This window comes from Eucyclogobius newberryi, unplaced genomic scaffold, assembly GCF_026437365.1.
Source record: "Eucyclogobius newberryi isolate DKJ021-1_F unplaced genomic scaffold, fEucNew1.0.hap1 SCAF_3, whole genome shotgun sequence".
NCBI lineage: Eukaryota > Metazoa > Chordata > Actinopteri > Gobiiformes > Gobiidae > Eucyclogobius > Eucyclogobius newberryi.
This window is the reverse complement of record NW_027315945.1, coordinates 16,925,316-16,941,241: the sequence shown is the minus strand read 5'-3', so window position 1 is coordinate 16,941,241 and position 15,926 is coordinate 16,925,316. Positions and strand designations below refer to the sequence as shown.

Sequence of the window (15,926 nt, the reverse complement as noted above, 5' to 3'; positions counted from 1 at the left end):
TGGCCCCTCCGCAGACCTGACCAGGGGCGTCGCATGCTTGCCATGGAGACAGTCTTTCATCAGACTTCACATGGTGGTGAGCACATAGTAAAACAGTTTTGTGGGAGTTGTGTGGACCAACCTTTTTACAACTTCATATTCCCCTTTTTGTTCCTGCACATTCCCTTCAGAACTGATGTGTGTGTTTATAATTTTCCATTAAAAAATACCTCTTCATCCATTCAAATTATTCATTAATCCACATTGTGACAATTTCCATGTACATAGCAAAATGTACAAAGCCGGACCAACAGAGCATCAAGGTTCATAGAACTTTGGATAGGCTTTTTTTAAATCGCCATGTAGCAAATGATTCTTACTAAGCACATTGCAGAGGAGAAGTCTGGAACAGAGCCATAAAACCTAATCATGTATTTGTATTTAATATGCAGAGCTTGAGAGCGGACCTTGAAGGTGAACCAGAAGTGCTTGAAATTGACTTTGGAGAAACTGGGAAACAAAAAAAACTGTTAATCTGGCACAACGGACACGAAGCACCACTGCTGCACAAGCCATTTGAAAATCCTTGACATCTTAACTGTTTGTTAATATGCCGTTTTTACAATACAAGGCAAGGCAAAAGATCATTTATAACAATGTACAATTATCAAAACATAGTCGTGCAAAAGAAAAAGAACATAACATTTCTGAAATATAAATGAAAAGGAACAACAACAGTAGCAGTAATCCTGGATATAGTAGTAGTAGTTGTAGTAGTAGTGCAAATTTGTACACATGTAAAAGTGCAGTTACATGGCTAATAATGTACAAGTAATGTAAGTACATGTACATATATACAAAAATTACACTCACTGGTACTTGAACGTAAAAAGTACACATATAACACACTCAGAGCACTAGTTACGAGAGACTTTTAATGCTATTTTAGGTGCATTTTTTATCAATATTTTAAAAGAGTTGTTTTGTGAGGTTTGGACAGAAGCAAAGACAGAAGTGAGACAAAAGTTGATTGGGACAACAGTTACATGGCTAAAATTATACTCTATCACACAAGTACAAGTACTCAAGATAGTATATTTACGGTACCTCAGAAATCTACTGAATTACACCTGGCAGTAGCACAAAAGTACCCTTGATATAATAATGCCAGCCTCCAAGTATGGGGCTTTTTACTTATTGGACGTAGACACACACATACTGTCTGTGTTTGTTTATATCCCCTCCTGTGGAAATGTGATATTAGTATTACAGTCAGTGATATTAAAAACAGTATTTGCAATTATGTTTCTTGAGGGCAGACTTTGACAAACTTTAAATGTATCACTGCCGACCCTCTTGACTACTTCCTGGAAAACTCAGTTTGTATGACTCAGCTCAAAGCAAGCACTCAGAGCTCTCTGACATTTGCAATGGTTCCCCTTTGTCAATAAATATCACTAACAAGCCCGGCTCCGCACACAGCGCTGAACTGTGGGGAAATTTAGACATTATGAGGAAGCTGCTACAGTCACATGATAAAAGAAGTGACAAACTGTTAACATAGAAACAGGGATACAATAAGTCAAAATATGTATAATATATATTCTATATTAGCAGAGGTGGGTGAATGTTTAGAGTGATGTTCAATTATGTGAAGCATTTAATTAGTTATAGTATTGATAAAACAGATTTTGTCACATGTTTTAAATACTGTACTTATCTTTGCAAATTGCCTGTATTTTCAGCCTTTTAAGTTTTGCCCAGGGTTGTCATTTACTAAAATCCTTTCAATCAATTTAACGTGGTATTGGCCATTTCTACAGTAATAACCTCTAGTCTGGGCCAAAAAGGCTAATTGTTTTTTGTGTGGGATTCCAGGAAACAGAACATTTTTGAATACCTATTATTTAAACTGAAACTCACATACTTTACACTTTAAATTATTTGAGATTAAAAATAAGATTAATGCTCTCCTGAACTCGCTGGGGCAAACAATGTTATTTATGTTAGTTTTTGTAGTTATTTGTGTTACTTCCAGTTCAATTGAACACATTGGTACTACTGGGGTGTCTATTTTTGAATAGCAAAATAACAATATTTTTAGAGTTCGTGGAAGAAAAAACGCTTAGACAGACTTTGAGGAAAGAGACAAAGAAACAAAGAGACATTGTGCTATACAAAGTGCTATTCTTTATCAAAGCGACAAACTTGTAATTATTATTAATTCATATTTATAAGAGTAGGAAATGTAGTCATGAAGAAAAATAACTGAAAACAGTGAAAATGTTTACTTTAAAGTTTAAAGTTCCCAAAATGTCCAATGACAGTAACTATTCCCTCCACTGACCTGACAAGCCCAAATCCACTTATCCTACATTTGTGACCTACATACAGTAAGTTGGCAGCCTCCCAGCACAGCTCCCATGCAGCTCCGTCATCTATATAAAATGGAAATTGAATTTGCCAGGCAGCTGAGGTGCTAGGTCCCACTGAGTCTGTCCCTGTGTCTCGTGTGTGTGTCCGTCTGTCCACTCACTGATGTCTGCCTCTGCTGCTGTCCTGTCTTTAGCTTCTCTCTCACGCAGAACACTCTCAGGGGATCAGGGAACATTGTGCTTCTGCTAACTGGACTGGAGAAGAGGAGTAGAAGAGCTAGAGGAGTGCAGCTGGAGAAGCCGCCTGACAAGAAAAAGAGAGGAGTCTCTTAAATCACTGACAGAGACGGTCAACGCGTGATTTTTTTAAATTTGATTTTACCCGTCCTTGCTTGATATGTCCACCTGTGGCACATAACACGGTAGTCAGGATGTTCAATGACCTTTGTTTGTGCAATACAAATCACTACTGTCACATTTCAATCATCTCCATCAATCATGTGTATTTATAGTATTGTCATTTATATTTTTTTATGTTGTTTTTAGATTTAAAAAAATCACTATGTCACGAAGAGTAAATTTGCAATCATCTCACAAAATAATTGATTAGAGGTTTTGGAAAATAACAATGGCAGTTTTTATAACTCATTAACATATATTTTTGTTTCATAATTTAATTTCATTATTCAACTATCAACTTATTAAACATCATGCTTATTTCATCAAGACCTTTGTTGTTCGTTTTCAGTCAATTGTGGCCTTTCAAAACTTTGTGAGTCATAGTTTAGAAAACATTTAGTGAAAATTGTTAATTCAACTTAACGTAACCTTAAGTCAACTGTAACCTTAAGTCAACTGTAACCTTAAGTCAACTGTAACCTTACAAATTCGGGACCATTGCTATGGATTTTACACCTTATTGGTATAATAACGGTTATCGTCCACTGCAGCAAGTCAAACACGGGATACTGGTGCGGTCTCAAACCTTAGATCCACTCCGTTTTGCCGCTCTGCTGTGATTACTTCACTAAATGTACTACACGTTTCTCTGTGCACAGATAAGACTCCAGTACCTAAAGACGTTTTAATTAGTTCGTCTCCAATCTGATCCTCCTGCTACCTGCCGCAGCTGTGAGCCATTCCAATCCATTTGCATCTACACACTTAAATGCCTCTATTTAACAAATTACATAATTGCATAAGACTTAGTTATAATTTCAGTTACGCAACTCGCACATCACTCCTGTCCTCCTGGTGGGATTCAATATTTGAATCATTATCAAACTTCATTTTCCTCCATCATTTCTACATTAGTATGAATAAAACAAGGGCTCCTCTCACCTGGCTCATTACAGATGCTATCATTTAATGCAGCCTCGAAATGACTTGGGCCTAAAGGTAGATGTGAATGAGTTTAGAAAGAGGATTATAGAATGGTCGTACTTTTTTTCTTTCGTTTTTATTCATGGGAGCGCAAAGCCAATGAGTTCACGCAAGAGATAATTAGCTAAAGCAACTCTTTAATAGGTGCTGGTAATTTGGCACCGCTGGCACTGCTGCGAATGACAACTCAATTTGGACTGCTTTTAGTGAGGAAAGTACTGCTGCTGTGAGGGAATGTCGCAGGAAATGTTTCAAAGGCTGGATGGGAGGAATGTCAAAATTGTTCGGTTAATCGATGATAGTATACAATCAAAATAGTAAGAACTAGAAAATAATGATCATGACAATCGTAGATGTTGTAGAATATATGAAAGTGGTCCGAGAGTTGGAAAAGACGCATGAGGCTGCAGTTCTAACGTAGGAGAAGTATATTTCCATCAGTACGGGACCCGGAGACGTGAACCCGAAGACATTGCGATTGGATATTCCAGTCTGAGCCAGTCTTATAAAGAGTAATGTACCTCTGATGATGTAGGCCAAGATAGCATGAGCTGAAGAGGCACACTATCACACTATACTCCAAAAAAGTACATGTAAAGTACTTTATATCGGGCAATAACGCTACGCTTTCATTCAGAAGGTTTGATTTAATAAAGCTGGACTTGTGAAAGAAAAATAAATTAAGGTTGTTTAAAAATTGAGACAAGAGTTGTTTGGACATAGTGCCAATAATTGTAAATCATCATAAAATTGTGATATTTTGCATCATTTTATTGTGATATACAGTATATTGTGATATATACAGACTGGGGACAGTTCAGTTCAAGGCATTTGTCGCACTCATTGTAATGTGATTTGTAGCAAGCTCAACATATGGCAGAACACCTCCAAGACTTTTAAAACAATTAAATCCTTAGTGTGGCTGGTTTAGTGGTGATACCAGATGATGGAGAGAGCGTCAGGGAAGACATATTTGTTTTTCCTATGTTTTATCTCCTCTTCCTCCTCTCTTCCCTTCTCCCCTTTGCAATTCGGCCTGTGTCGTGTCTGCTGCTGCCTCAGAGCTGCTGCAGTCCGCCACGCCTGCCAAACCGCCATCTCAAAATGCTACAGACTTGAGATTTCCTACTCTCTTTCATGTTTAACCTTGTTTAACCTTGTTTAACCTTGTTTAACCTTGTTTGTACCTGTTTCATAGATCAAATCCTGGTGTAGACCGGTGTTCAGTTTAGATCTGTTGTGGGGTTTTGTCTGTTGTAGTCTATATGGGGATCTGGACCACCAGTTTTATATCAGAGCAACCCTAAATAATGATTTTTCTAATCTACAGAAAAGTCTGCTAAATCATAACTATATCAAAATGCACACTTTACCTTATCCCAAATTACAAGTTATTGAAGGTCACAGGAGTAAGACATCTGCTTGTCTGCATGGCAATGTTCTTCCATTAGCTTAGATGTTCCACAGTATGGCATTACAACGCTACCAGGACAAGTTACAGGTCAGATCAGTGCAGAGGCAACCCTCAAAGTTGAAGGGATGTTTTTTTAAGCAATAAAAACATAAACATAAATAGTTAGATTGAAGTTTAATGCCATACTGCGCAACATTCCACGCAAAGCAATTGCATTTCCATGGAGACAAGCAGGTGGCGCTACCCCCACCAGAATTATTACATAGTGCACCTTTTTTGTGCAGTAGTTTATACAAATCCAGCTTCAGTCCTAGTTTTCACTTTCTTTACCACTTGTTTAGTCCAGATTTCGCCCCCCTTACGCCTGTGATAGTCGCTGTGCCGTGCCTGTCCTTCCAGCCCCTCGCTCTCCCTCTCCTCTTCCTCTCCCCTTCCTCTCCCCTCCCTCTCCTCTTCCTCTCCCCTTCCTCTCCCCTCCCTCTCCTCTTCCTCTCCCCTCCCTCTCCTCTTCCTCTCCCCTTCCTCTCCCCTCGCTCTCCTCTTCCTCTCCCCTTCCTCTCCCCTCGCTCTCCTCTCCCTCTCCTCTTCCTCTCCCCTTCCTCTCCCCTTCCTCTCCCCTCGCTCTCCTCTTCCTCTCCCTCTTCCTCTCCTCTTCCTCTCCCCTTCCTCTCCCCTTCCTCTCCCCTTCCTCTACCCTTCCTCTCCCCTCGCTCTCCTCTTCCTCTCCCTCTTCCTCTCCCCTTCCTCTTCCTCTCCCTTCCTCTCCCCTCGCTCTCCTCTTCCTCTCCCTCTTCCTCTCCCCTTCCTCTCCCCTTCCTCTCCCCTTCCTCTCCTCTTCCTCTCCCCTCGCTCTCCTCTTCCTCTCCCTCTTCCTCTCCCCTTCCTCTCCTCTTCCTCTCCCCTCGCTCTCCTCTTCCTCTCTCTCTTCCTCTCCCTCTTCCTCTCCCCTTCCTCTCCCCTTCCTCTCCTCTTCCTCTCCCCTCGCTCTCCTCTTCCTCTCCCTCTTCCTCTCCCCTTCCTCTCCCCTTCCTCTCCCCTTTCTATCCTCTTCCTCTCCCCTTCCTCTCCCCTTCCTCTCCCCTTCCTCTCCTCTTCCTCTCCCCTCGCTCTCCTCTTCCTCTCCCTCTTCCTATCCTCTTCCTCTCCCCTTCCTCTCCCCTTCCTCTCCCCTCGCGCTGCTGTAAACCGTGGGGACTGTGGTAGCGTCCATGCAGAGTGGCAGACACAGACCAGTGCTCTGTCTAATGAGCAGACTGTCGACAGTCGCCATGGGAACACCGCTCCTGCCCCATACCCCCCCTCTCCTCAAACAGTTTATCAACTCATTATGCACCAAAAAAGTTACTCCGGCAAAACAAAGTCAAGAATTAGTGAGCAATAAAACTAAAGATATTCTGTGGCTCTTTTCGGATCGTAAAAATGAGGACAGGAGACAGGTGGTCTATAGCAATTTCATTATAGCAATTATCACTTTTATTTATTTATTGTTGTTATTTTCATCAAAAGCGTATGCCACTATTCATTATCCATCTATTATGTTACATTATAAAGTTTAAAAAGTTTGTGGGTCTTCAGTCCTAATGTATGCTACCGTGGATTCTGTCTATAAAGAACATGTGACAGTGAATGGTAGTCTACTTGTTAACAAAAAAACAAAAAAAAGGAGACTTAAATGTGCCTTGCAATTTAAATAATACATTTAAAGGAGACATTTGTTCCTTTTTCACATAGTTAGTATAGTATTGTAGCATAAATAGACTATCACTTCGCATTGTGTTCGCTGTAAACAACAGTATTGATCGAAAACGGCTTGGTAATTGACTTCCTATTCAAAACTGATAAGCCACGCCTCTTCATAGTGACATTTCACCGTAGCAAACCGCAGATTGTCATTATGGCTTGAAGAAGTCTCTATGTGACATTTTAAAACCCTGCATGTGTCAATCTGGGTGTTTTTTTTTCTTCTTTTTTTTTTTTCAAATAATCACATCTAAGCAGGTGAAAACAGGGGCACTCAAGCCTTAATTGCAGGATAATTCAGGATTACACGGACACGTATGAAACAATCAAAACACAATTTTGAGAAAGCTAATGAAAGCTCTTTAAAGTTGATTTTGCATAATATGTCCCCTTTAAATAAGAAATTACAAATGTAATCAAACTCCGCTTTTCCCCTCCCAGAACAGTTCAGCGGCAGGTGAAAAAAGCGTGTAGCCTCGTGTAGTATTGCCTGACTTCCATTTAAAAGCATTAGGATTAACAGTGTTAGTTTGGCGCAATGGCGGACTTGACTTACGGGGGAAAATTCTCTTATTTATAGTGTGTAATTATCCCTGGACCTGATGGAGCAGATAGTGTCGTCTTTACTTTGGGAAGCTAATGTGGAGCGTGTTCATGCTGATTTTACAGATTACAGATTCAGAACAGACACAGCCTCCAGGCCCAGAGTCAATATGAGATGTTTGCTCAATCCCCCGGACCTGGATACAGACAATGTCATGTGCATTCCAGTCAGATTTACTTACAGCTAGTTAAGACGGCGTTACGAAGTCCTTGTTTGGTGCTGGTTTAGCATGATCTGGTTTAATCTAGGGTTAGTTTAGCCCTGGGTCATTTTGTGTTTTTATCTGTTTTAGTTTTGGGGTATGGTGTAACGCATGTTTAGTCCTGATTTATCCTTGGCTTAGACACCTTTGAGTAATAATGTTTTCTGCTTTAGGCCCGTATCTTTGTTGGTTGAGTTGTAATTCTAGCTTTTATGATAATATATAAGATAAGATAAGATAAAAGAAACCATAATGGGGAAATTCTAGTGCTGCGATGTACAATTCAAGAACAGCAGGTAAATAGAGACAAGATAAATATTAGAAATAGAATTAAATCTAGCATCGACTGTTCAGATAGAACAAAAATATCGAAAATACGAAAAGTGGCTACAACTGCAGCATAGACAGCATAGAGTAAATAGCAGTTTTATTTATAGTTCTGGTTTAAGCCTTGTTTAGTTCCTTAGTCTTGGTTTAGTTTTTCTGTAGTATGGTTTTGTTTACAGTTTAGTCTTGTTTTTTGGTTTAAAAATCTTAATGTATGTTTTTCTGGTTAACTGGTTTCGCTATGGTTTAGTCTAGTTTGGTTGAGATCTGGTTTAGTCCTGTCTTTTTTTCAACTTTTTCGCTCCTAAAACATCACCATAGGGAGTCAGACAAGTCAATACAAGATGTCTAGTGAATCTTTCTACTCTATTATGGACAAATGGCATCTGCCTGTACATTTTTATAAGCATCATCAAGTGCACTGACGATGACGATGATAATGCGGGTCCTGTATAACTGAGATGAACCCGCACAAGAGCAGATCACAGCGTCCCAGAGCACTGCAGGCTTTCAGCATTCACTACCCCCACAAAGATACGTTTGTGAAATATTGATTTTTATTGTACACTGCCCAAAATTTCCCAGAGCAACCTACGTCTTCATTACAGCAGAAATGGAAAGGGATTTTGAGTTGAGATGTTTGAAAGCATTTGCCAACTATTGCACAATTATGGTCAAGTTTCATTTAAGATACAAAAATATATTCCTTGTCAGAATTGTATGCATTTATTCTCCATTTTAGCTTATCTTTGATCCCTGTCAGACATAATCTATAAAATCATAACTTTATTGCTGAATTCCAAAAGTGCATTTTAATACAAATCATAGTTGCGTCCTGGTTTTAGACTCAATTTTGTCCTGTTCAAATCCTGATTTAGTTCTGGTCTAGTCTCTGGTCTAGATTTACTCCAAATTTAGTCCCAGTTTTGATGTGATGTTTATAAAAATGTGAATATAAAACCCAAAAAAATACTTCAAGGTGTGAGGAATACATTGAAAAATGTGGAGATATGCAAAATTAAAATATCAAGTGTATTGTCTTTAAATAAAACAGCCAAAAGAGCTGATTAAATATAAATTAAAAGGAAACGTAAAGTGTAATCTTGAAAGCAATTGGTAAAAAGTGATATGTTTGCTTATTTTGCGTTTAATTTTATAGTTCGTTCATGTTCTGTGGAATACTTGAACCTCAACCAAGGCATTTACAGGCACATTTTAACCCATTCCTGATCCATTGTTGAAATATTATCTGAATAGATGATGAATGAGATGATGCAAAAAGTATTGAGATATACCGGCACCTTTTTGTCCCACACTTCTTCTTCTTCTTTTCTGCTTTGACTTCTTGCACTGACCGCTACTCCTCCGCTCTCTTTCCTTTCCCGGTGGATTGGCAGGCCTCATCTGTGTCACCTGCTCCGCTCCAAACCGGCTGGACGTCCCGAGATAAGGCTCCCAAATACTGTCCCAAACTGGCTCTGGGCCCATCACCGCTCGCTCTCACACGGCTGCCAATATCCCCCCTGTCAGTCAGCCATAGTCCAGACCATGCCGGCCGGCTTGTTTGTAAATCTCCTTTGTGGCTTTTTAATATGGTTTTTCAGAGCGGGCTGTGAAATCGGCTCAAATTGGAGTCCAACCGCCGCACAGCCCAGGCCGGAGTAAGCTGATGGAAATTACAATTTTGAATAATTTATTTAAAAAAAAAAAAAAGTGGAATATAAATGAAAAACATCAGCTTTATTGGTCATGATAGTAAGAGGGTCTGTTGAGATGAATTGTGTAAAAACGGGGAAGGAAATCAAGCATCAATGTTTTGTTTATTCTAAATGAAACGTTAAACTTTTTTTCTTTTTTTTTTAAATTAAAACCACTTTTTTTAAGCTCTCTCCTTTTATTTTTTTTTTTTGTCGGTTCAGTTGTGGCAAGTTGAAAATTATAAATCTGGATGGAAGTTTCTAATTTGTTTCATTTTTAAAACCTAATACCTTAAGACAATTAAAAAACTGCAGGTGAATTGGAAAAAAATCGAATTTAGATATATGAATTAAAAACATTTTCATCACTGTTTTCATGCTATTTTATGTGTAAAAATGGCAACAACAAAAAATCGGATGAATTGATAGAACAAGGTTTATTTAGAATTGAAACTGTTTGTAAAATGTTGGCTCCTTTTTTGAGTTAAAACTTAAATACATTTTTAGTACAACATTGTAAAGTTTGGTTTGTGTAGGTGCTACTTTAAGGACTGATTTTCATGTCACGATGTGGAAAATGCTTTAGGACAAAAAGGTTTTGAAGTAATAAAATTACCCTATTTTTGCTCTGGATTATAAGTCGCACCAGCCAAAAAATGCATAATAGAGAAGAAAAAAACATATATAAGTTGCACTGGAGTATGAAATGCGGTTTCAAGTGTGAGAATAACAAATAATATCATATATAAGTATAAGTCGCACCCCGGCCAAAACTATGAAAAAAGGTGCGACTTATAGTCCGAAAAATACGGGTATACATGAAGTGGATTCAAGGAAAAAGCAGATGGACAGTTTTGTTGTTTTTACATGAAAATGTATATGTTGAGAGAGTAAACTGACCAAAAATAATACATTTGAAAGAACAAAACAAATAGCTGGCCTGTAGTGTTAAATCCAATGAAAAAAAATGTATTGGCTCAAAAGGATAGAAACAATTCAATTTGGGAAGAAGTAAGAAATACATACATTTTGAGCTAAAACAACAAGCTCCAAACACGAAGAGCATTTTAGCAGCATTTGTTCACAGTCCAACAATGGCCCTTATCTCGAGCCTTGTTTCCCCAGCACACGTCCTGCTCTTTACCACATGAGTGATGAAGGATCGATGCGGTCGGAGTCGGGCGGTGCCGCTGTGACTGATGTAAATAAAATGAGCTTCCATTGGAAATAAAACAAAACATGGAGGCCCCTATGCTATGCCCCCCATCATCAGGGCTTTCCTCCCTGCGTTGGTCGGGCCGGGACAGTGTGCAGAGTCAGCGTCAGCAGTCTGTCGGAGCTGAAGAATGGACAGCTCCAGAGGGGGCTGTGCTTGTGTGTGTGTGTGTGTGTGGGGGGGGGTGAACCCAGCAGAGAGAGGAGTAAACTGGGTGTGGTCTGACAGAGAGGTCTGGCAGCAAACAGATGAGAGATGGATGAATGTAAAGGGACTGAGCTAGAACCGCAGTTAACGGGAAAAAATCTCAGTCGAACAAAGACGAATAGTTGACTTAAAGGTTGAATGGACGATTTTTTTGGCCCAAATCTGAGTCTCATTTCCCCGTGGCGTGGACTGCCGATTAGTCCTGCCACGTATCAATCATAAAACGCACCTACCGCTCACCTGCAGCCACGCGCGGCTCGTCCTCCGAGAGCAGCACGGTTCTGCATGTCCAAGCGCATTGATCTATCATAATATAGTTCCCTCAGTGTACGGGACAAATTGAAGACGGAGAAAGACAGTTCGAGCTGACTCAGAAGAGACGGAAATCTACGGGAGACGAGAGATGCGATGCGATCCGTTGCGCTAATAAACAAACGCACGTGTGTGTTGTATCAGTCCACACGGGGGAGTGCGCATGCGCACTTCCGCCTGCGTTCTCAAATCGCCGAAAAATCGTCCATTGCGCCTTTAAAGGGGCAAGATGCTAAAGCTCTCAAAGTATCTAAGTAGGATTTGTCCATGTATCTATAGGTGCAATTACAACTATTCGTAAAAAGTGTATTTATCTGTAAAAAACGCTGATTAAACTTACAATTCAAAGACAAATTTCCATATAACTACGACTATGTGCTTTCTTCTTTCTGCCATTATGAATATAAATCCTTTTAACTTTACGCATTTTGGTAACATTTGAACCGGTCCATCCTGTTGGTGGGTGAACACTCAAGTTACTATGGTACCACTGTTAGTACCTCTCCAGTAGTCAAATATAATTCATTTGATAATTCTTACAGAAGTTTAATTTTAATATTTGTTTGAACAAGATATGAGCGTAGCAGTGCATAAAAAGTAAATTTGCATAATAATGATCTAATAAGACTTGTTACTGTCATTCTGTTTTATGTAATGAGACATTACTTCTACCACTTTTCTGTCTAAAGAAAAATCCACTCTAGTTTAATGTTTCAATTACATTTTATTTCCCCAAAGCTTAAAACGGCACAAGTTGTTATAAGTGTTTTTTGTTTTTGTTTTTTTAAACGTTCAAAAAATAGCATTAAACAGCATCTTTAGACCAAACCAAGTATTTTTAGGCAATCAAATTTGAACAACAATTTTATTTACCATACTCTGGAACATTACAGACAAAGCAATAACATATTTATGACAAGAAAGCAGGTGATTTATTTAGTGCACCTTTAACTCAAAAACAAAACAAAAACATTAAAATACGGTCAGAAATTACCTGGCATGAGCTAGAAACCATTTACTCAACCAATTATCTCAAAATAGATGACACCTTTCAGATCTTGTGCATTTATACATGTGAGTGTTTTTACAGCGTGTCGCAGGTGTCTGACGCCTTAGTGAGAGAAGTGTAATAAAAGCTTGCAGAGGAGGGATTTGATTCTTCCACCAGGGATGGAGGAGGGATATTACTGTAGCAGACAGGTGCACTTTGCTTCAGTCCTTGGCTGCAAGCTCCTTTTGAATAACTCCGCTCCTTATTAAACCAAGGGGACAGGAATCTGCTTATGGACCACAGAGACGTGATACACACAGATCATGTTTTTTCATATAGGCTTTGTACAGCTCATATGTATGGAGAGCAATAAGTTCAACTGGAAAGATATTATATTTTTACACATGTTTACATAGTTGTGGAAGTTATAGCGCGTAGAATACTATCAGTCTGGATGGATACAAAGTGCGCTTAAAGGACACATTCATGCTTTTTTCCAGGTACTTAATATTGAACTATAAAGTAGATCATCCCGCCTTTTCGTAGGGACATTTCACCGTGACAAGCAGCAGATTGTCATTTACATGTTTTTATTTTTGAAACGTGGCTAGGTGACATTTGCGTACACTGGTGTGCGGAGGTGTGTGCGGATGGGTCAGTGGTTCCGTGATGTAAAGCGCTTTGAGTGCTGTGAAGGTAGAAAAACGCTGTATAAATGTGACCATCTCAGCATTTACATTTTCGAACCCACTCGTATCACGCTGTCTTCATTTTTCAAATAATTTAAACTAAGTACAGTGAAGAGGGCACTGGGCAGGGATAGGGGGTATGTGAAAACAGGAATTTTCTGAGCAGGACAAGGTGACTTAAACATAATATGAGTCAATAAAAATACAACTTTGAGTAAACGAATGATGAGGACACGGTCAAAAGCTCGTCATTGATTGTTGATTTAGGATAATATGTGACCTTTAAAGTGCTTTTAAAGTACCTTATGAATAAAGTAACAAAAATAATGCTTGCTCATTATTATAAGTTGCAGTATAAAGGTTTTTGAAAAAGATTTTTGAATGTGATGGTGCTATACTCCCAGATGGAGAAAAGAAAAAACGTTTTCCTACTGATTTTCAACAAAATCATTGACAAACTTCTATCTCTACAATAAATATGTAAAGTGATGTAATCTAAAACTTCAAAGAGTTAAGTATGCAAAAGTTACGCATAAGGTTTGAAAGTTTACTCAATAATAAACACGTAATTTAAAAGTATTTGCATTCTTTTTCTTCAGTCATTTGTTCCCCTTTGAAAGTCCTAATCTTCACAGTATATTAATCAATATGCAACCTTCTTTACTTTCTGAATGCACTGTTCTTGGCTCTCACCATATGTGTCCACAGTAGTCTTTCCGAAGCCGTGAGGTAAGCAGAATATGGTGATGAATGAGAAGAGGAATGAACAGGCCCAGAGCTGTCCGACCTGTCAAAGGCTAGACTGGTATCCCCACAAAACACGATTCAATCACAGGACAAAGATGGGACTGAGGCTGGTGGAGCTTAGATGTAGTAGTAATATAAACGGAAATATATGTATCAGGGTTTAAAGGTGCACTATGTAACTTTTGTGTTGGAGGGTCCGCAACCTGTTGGTGTTCATGGTCCACAGTATGGCATTGAACAAAGAGCTTACCTTAATTAAAACCTTATCCAATTACGGGCGCTTTTATGCACTTTGTTATTGTGAGGTAAAAGATGAAAAGATATAATCGAACAACAGAAGAACAAGAGTTATCAAAATAAAGTTAAGAAGCTCAAATTAAATATTAGTATCAGAATAAAAGATAATAGATAGAACATGAAGTTTTCAAACAAATAACAAGTAACAAAATATTTCTCAGGGGAAATCAATTTACTTTTATGAAATAATTCAAGGATTTTTCACACTCCTAATTGAAGAAATAGTAGCAATAAGAATGGTTAAAATCAAATTTAGGACTGGTTTAAAATGTTTGTTAAATTATAAATGATAGCACAAGAGACATATTATTAGCTGTGGAGATGAAATGGATAAGACTGAGGAAAAAGTACAAGTAGCAGTGATATTAAAAGTAGTTGCCCATCAGGAGTAACACCATTACTTTACAATGCTTAAGTCACAGAAGACTGGTTTCCTCACAAACACAGAGTTGACAGACAGACTGAGGGGCCTTTATAGGTTTGTGTTTCAGAGATTGGCTGGAGCAGGCAGCAGGTATGAAGCTGTCAGCATTTGGACATCAGCAGCTTGGAAATGGGAACGTCTAAATTTAACTGAGCTAAGAATACTTTTGGAAATGCAATTGTTTAAATGGGTTTTGACAAACGCTTTGGTCCGATCCTCAAATAACAGGCTCATTCTGTTGAAACAAAAAGGAGTGAAGTGACATTTCTTCAGGCTAATTTTTGTGAGTGAAGACTGATAAGGCTGCACCAAAACATAGAAAGGGCCTTCTGAATACATTTGTACTAAAATGTATGTATGTATGTTCTAAATCAAATGAGAACAATAATAGTAAACAACTGGCTTCAATTTCTTGACAAAAAATGGTTCAATCATGGTTAGAAAACATCAACAATTCTTTAAGTCAAGTCTTTCAAATCAATCAGAAAGTTACCCCCCAAATGTTCCCAGTCCATCAGATGTTACAGTGCACATCCGAGTCTAAGGGAGGATGAGTGCAAGATTGACCTGGCTCAGCGCTACCTCGTGTGGGGAGCCAGGGAGATTTGTAAAGCTGCAGGAAAGCCGTCAGATCAATTCTGACATTTAGACCCAGCCAGAGGAAACACAGAGGTGTGTGTGTGTGTGTGTGTGTGTGTGTGTGTGTGCGTGCGTGCGTGCGTGTGCGTGCGTGCGTGCGTGTCCGTGCGTGCGTGCGCGCGTGCGTGTGATGGGGGAATACAAACCTGTTTGCCATTGAGTCTAGAATATCTTATTTGTAGATTTACTATGACTTAACATGAGGGCAAAGCTGACTAGAACATGGAAACAGTTAGACAGAGGTTAAACAGCCTAACTAAAGCTTTCTTTTAGGATAAAATGTAAGAGGACAATGTAATTCTTCAAATAAAACACTCAAACCAAATACATTTGTCCACCGTACATCCAGGGGGGAAAATAAATCTTCCACAATCTTTAACTTGATATCACAAAGTGAGCAGAGTAACTGTCTGGGCGTGCTGCTGCAGAAGTGTGCTGTCCATTATGTGCGCTGACATTCTTTGTGAAGGACACTGGCGTGGGGCCAGGCCTCACTGGGCCGGCCCGGCCGTTTAATTGAAAGCGTAAAAGAAGTTTCTTTGGGCACAAAAGCCCTTATGTGGGCTTTGTCGCAATTAGATTGAGCAGAAAGGCCCTGAACCTGATAAAGTGGATTAGGACAAATGTCTTGTGGATATAATGTGGAGTGTGGAGGACGTGTTAGAAAAGGCTGAGCCGGCGTG

At 39.2% G+C, this 15,926-nt stretch overlaps 1 long non-coding RNA gene across 1 annotated transcript in view; it reads left to right on the top strand.

The window, feature by feature from the left end:
- The window catches only part of LOC140373978 (uncharacterized), a 41,435-nt gene that overhangs the window by 23,731 nt on the left and 1,778 nt on the right, over window positions 1-15,926 (top strand). The window lies entirely within an intron of this gene.